A 5,797-nucleotide genomic window follows, 5' to 3' on the forward strand; every position below is an offset into this window, starting at 1 on the left:
TGTACTTTCTCACTTCAGATTTGAATTCAAGACCTGTTATATACCAAATGAGCTCTACCAACTAAATTAGATATAAGGTACTTTTTTTTAACTACTCAAACTACTATACCAGGTTAACTTGGTGAAATAGTGTTAAAAAGTACTTACAATAGAGCCCCTTCCAATTTTTAGTTTAAGTGTATGAATCAGTTGATAAAAAAGAGAACTTCAACTCTTTCTGGATCAAATTGGTATCATTGATATCACTTAATATTTGCCTTATCACAGTGGAAATACTTAACACAATTACATTAACTTATTATCTAGTTTTGGCTTTAAAATAATTTATGTGTAATTTTATCTAGATTTTCTATCATTGCTTAGGTTGTTAAATTTATAAAGTTTTGTTTCAGGGTATTATTTTGAAAAATATTAAATATATTTCCCCTCAACTCAAAATTTCAATGTTTTTTTAATTGTTAACCAGAAAGTTCCATTTTATATATCCAGTCAAGTTTCAACTTGATTGACAGTCATTAACATATATATATTTGACATTGATTATAAATGACCTAGGATCTAAACTTTCAAAATGAAATCACCATTACCTTTAACATGCTATGTAACAGCATATTTGTTAAAATATTCTAGGTTGAGAATTATTAGGTAATTTCTTTTCAATAACTAATAAATTATTTATTAAGTTGCATTATTTCAGTATGATAAACATAACGATAAATAAAGATTATAATATTTTGACATCATCTATCATACTAAGCTTACTTGATGTCTTATTATACGAGAAAATTTCTGTAGCTTTCAAACATTTATCATTTAACACAAAAAATAATCTCAGGAAAGAAAACAACATCTAAAGAAACTATAAAAAAAATCCCAGATCTGTGGTTTGTTTTTTAGTCTTTCATAGTTTCTATTAAGTTTTTGAGCAACCACAAAATACTCTTCAAACCACTTTATTTACCTACAATGCTGTAGATAGAATACAACTTGATCTATCAGTGGCATTTAATTATTGGCTCTAACTATTGCTGTGATGTTATGAAATGGTAACAAAAACATGTAATAAATAACTAAACCATGATTGAGAAGGAAAATCATGTGAGAAACAAAATAATTATATTCTCAAGGGATGGCAGTTTCTTAGTAAATATAAACCTATGCTTTGGGATAACCAGTACCCCCCCCCCCCAAATCAATAATTGCAGGTTTTTTTTTTACTAAACTCCTCAGGGCTGTGCATAAGCAAAGGGAGGAACTTTTTTTCATTTTTTTTTGCAAAAGAAACTAAATAAATCCTATAAACTCAAGTGACAAAATATCAATTCTAAAATATGTCTGAGTTAACAAATGTTGAAATACAGTTAAAAGTATGATTTATACTTAAGTTTTGAAATTTGATATGCTCTTGCGCACTTCACAACTGAAAGGTGCTCTGCAGTTGTATAAGATTAAATATTGGTTTATTAAACAAAGGAGAAAGATAAATTTACATTTTAAAGAAAATAGAGAACATTTTATAAACTGTGGTCAAATTTTGCAGCACTTAAAATTTACCTTGCATCTTCTACCATCACTACTAGACCAAAACCAAACTGTGTCATTCATAAACAGCACCCTACCTTCAAATTTACACAAACAAAACTTACCTGTGTTCCACAAAGAGCATTGATCGTGTAAAACCTAAAAACAACAGATCTGTAAATTTACCTTCAAACTAAACATTCCAATTTACTATGTGTTACATAAACAGCATAGCAAATTTAGTGTATGTTAAGACAGTACTTAAATAGATGGTGCTTTTCTGATGCTGTTTACAGATACTATTATTCTGTGAAGAATAAGTAATGCCATACAGTCTTTCATTCCCTAAAAAAAAATCTTTGAGTGTTACATGTCAACTTTACTCCTACTCATAGGAATGGAACAAGGATGAAAATAGCAAAAAAATGTAGTAAATCCACATATTTTTTATACAAACACATGAATAACATGTACACCAATGTTCACAAGAAGTATATTAACATCTAACTTTAAAAGTCTAACATGTGTTAAATTACTTTCAACCCTCACAATGCTCTGAATAGTATGGTCTTACTTGAAGTTCATATGAAAAACATACTGTTAACACCAACTGTTTCAAACCATTACAGTCCTTGTGAACAAATGTCATATCTAACTGAGAGGATTTAAACATAGTTCTTACAGTTTATTCCTGCATGTGTAAAAAAATTCTACTAAGCTACTCAGTAAGTTGCACAACAAGTTTCCAGACACCACATGGAAGCATTTTTGTTTAGTTTAGATGTTATATCTACACTAAAGCAACATACTAGTAGAGGAAAGAATAAAATTTGTTGTAGATTGTTTAGACTTGCATAAATCTGACATAGCAAAGTTTTAGTCTCAATTGAGCAGAGTTAGAAATGTCACTTAGATTCATTCTCACAAATAACTATTTTAGGTTTGTAAGCAATTACTGTGCGTAAATATCTACTGTAATCATGGGAAATTGTTTAGCTTTGCCATTTGTAATAATCTTTCTGGCTGACTTTACATAATGCCCCTTACCACCAGCCTTTGTTACACTGAAGAAGTATTTGGTGTCTGGACATATCATTCTAAGGGATTAGATAGTTTTAATAACCATAAGAATCAACAAAAACCCAATATTCAGTTTCCCCTTGAACAATCTGTATATGAACTATTCTTTCTCAATGTAATGATTAAAGTTAACAAACACAGATAATTACCTATCAGTTAACAATGACAGATAAATTATCCACCACTTGTATGCAAATCCAACACACAGAGGTACCTGTTTGATCTATAATTTTTCATAGCTTCCTGCAGTAAAACAATCTATTGCTTTTTCACAAAATTAAGGGGTTTATATCTCAGTTCAGTCCCTCAAAATTGTAAAAAAAATTTCAGACATTATGACCAAAATATTGTTGGGTAACTAATATCCCAGAAAATATTTGAAGAAAGCAAAGAAGAAAGCTGAACACAATGATACTGAGCTATATTAGCAATAGAACATGTAATCTTGTAAAAAATAAATAAGTGGCCTGAACATTAGGATTTATGGGATCTACACATGAACCACCTAAATTCTCTGTACATAATTTCAAACTCAACAGGTGTTGAAGGCTGGTGCATAACATGTACTGCTGTTTACCAACTAACTTGCCAAATCTGCAAAAACATGTACACTGGGGAAACCTATAGACTTATTTATGAGCATAAAGATTAATATATTAGGAACTGCTATAAAAAATACCCACACTTGGCTTATATTCTAATCACCAGTATGTCCATAGGAACACACAAAATATATTTTCTTTCCAAAAATCCTGTACAAAACTAAAACCTCAACTAATCATTTTATTACATAAGGCTTATAGATCAGCGCTAGAAAAACCAATACTAAACACTAAATACAGTTGGCTTGTTCTTAATGTTGATATGAAATGGGGATACAAACCTTATTAACTGTCCAATTTGTTTAATTATCCTAGTACAAGCACATGTCCGTACATGTAACTGTTCCTTTAGCCGAAATTGCTTCCTACACATTACACAGGCTTGCGAATTTAGGATTCATAAAAGTTGTTTTGGTTTTGATAATAGATTTTCCATTATTCAGCTACACAGATTTCAAATATAATATTAATTTTTTTCCATCTTGTAAGGATTTTTTACAAATCAGAAAGAAAAAAAAACTTACTTAAATCAAATTATTATTTCGTTTACCACAATGAACATTTTTTTATTATTATGTTTGCCAACAAAAACACAAACAAACTGATGAAAAGGGAAGAACATTGATGTCAAATTAATATGCATCCTCATTCATCCCTTTTTTTTCAAAACTATGTGTTGTGGTCTTTCTCTTACGTATTGTATCTGAAGCATCTCATTTCAATGACCAGCAGTAATCAGCCATCAATGTGATGTTCCTCCTCCCCTTATAACTCCTTTCCATTTCCCTGATGTCTTGATGAAACTTTTCCCATTGTTCTTTGCTGACAGTACCGAGATATTTAGGAAAATAGTCAATATGTGTGTAAGAAATGAACTTTCAAGCTCATATTATAACCTAACTCTTTGAATTTATCAAGCATTTTACTGACAATATTTTCATAATTTGGGTCCTTGTTATTTCCTAAAAATTTGTCAATAACAGCTTTAAAGACAATCTATGCTTCTTTTTCAAATTTCCTCATTGTCCTTTCAATCTGTTCAACCAAAGTCAATTTCCTAATGTGAGGCCCAACAAAAATTCCTTCTTTAAGTTTCACTTCTGAAAGAGTTGGGAATTGCCCACATAGATACTTGAAACAGTTGCCACCTTTGTTTAAAGCCTTTACAAACTGCTTCATCAAGCCCATTCTTATGTGAAATGGAGGTAATAGGACTTTCTTTGTGCCAACCAAATTTTCTTGTTCAATGTTTTTCGGTCCTGGTATCAGGCTGACTCTGTGTGGCCGATGCTTCTTTATCCAGTACTGATTTCATGCTCTGCTGTCCCATTCACACAAAAAAAAAACAATTTGTAAAACCAGATTGTTGACCCAACAACATACAAAGGACTTTTAAGTATCCACAAAGTAGCCAACCATGTTCTTTTTATTTGACCTTATTAAGAAGAGTTTCAAGATTTTTGTTTGTTTCCTTAAAGTGAACTGAATGAGCAATAGGAACAGATGCATATATGTTACCATTGTGAAGGAGAACACCTTTAAAACTTCTTTTGGAGGAATCAATGAACAATTGCCACTCACTTGGTTCATAGACGGCAGCTCCTAGCATTGGTATTAATTCATCAATATTGTTAAAATAAAGCACTGAACCTTCTTGTGAAAAGTATGGTATAAACTCTTTCTCATGATTTCTGTACCAGTAAAATGATGTCTCTGGAGAAAGTAAGTTTTCAGCCCAAAGTCTGGACCCCAAAATCTCTGAAGAATCGTTTGGAAGGCCCAAATCTCTCACCAAATCATTAAGCTCACCTTCAGTGAAAAGTTGTGATTCACCAAACTTTCAGGTTGAAAACAATCTCTATCATAAATTCTATTGACATTAGATTCAGAAACAGGTGAAACTGTATCAAGAGACACTGATGTAGTAGGTACAGGTACATCAGATTCATGAGCAACAAGTCTCATAGCAGATTGAAGGTTCAGATAAGAAATTTCCTTTTTATTTCAAGTGTTGTAGCTTTGCATGTTACAGGAGTAAAAATAACAGCAGACTTTTTCTTAACTTTAGTAAATTGTCTCAACTCTTCAACACAAACAGTGCAAACTTTGTGCGGAACCCATGATTTGTCTTGGCCCCCCAAAATATGTGTAATACACTTTTTTGATGAATTCTGTAATGTTTTGCCTTTGTTCATGCCTAACTTTTAAATTAGTAATTGTATCTTCATGAAATTTTGCATATTACAAGGCTTTTGTATGCAAAATATCAGATTTTTTTTATCAAGTTTTAAGATTACTTAAGTAATTTTTTCTCATGTCTTTTATCTTTTTGAATGTTTACTATCTAATATTCAAAGTAATTTTGATTTTAAAATTAAAAATACTTTTATGCATCAAACAACTTTCAAATTTCACATGTGAAATTTTTATAACCTCAAGATAATTATTAAATATTTTTTAGATACAAACTTTATATTTTATCTGTTATTTTCCCTATTGTATCTCTGTATGGGATGGGTCAATTTGACTGACCTCATAACCACCATAAAAAATTAGGAAATAAATATAAATTATGTTTTTTCATTCTAGAATGA

At 30.7% G+C, this 5,797-nt stretch overlaps 1 protein-coding gene across 1 annotated transcript in view; it reads right to left on the reverse strand.

The window, feature by feature from the left end:
* LOC106476702 (midasin-like) overlaps positions 1 to 5,797 on the reverse strand; it is a 236,786-nt gene that overhangs the window by 159,322 nt on the left and 71,667 nt on the right. The gene's annotated exons all lie outside the window — the stretch shown is intronic.

The sequence above is a fragment of the Limulus polyphemus genome, unplaced genomic scaffold (assembly GCF_000517525.1).
Source record: "Limulus polyphemus unplaced genomic scaffold, Limulus_polyphemus-2.1.2 Scaffold158, whole genome shotgun sequence".
Classification (NCBI taxonomy): Eukaryota; Metazoa; Arthropoda; class Merostomata; order Xiphosura; family Limulidae; genus Limulus; species Limulus polyphemus.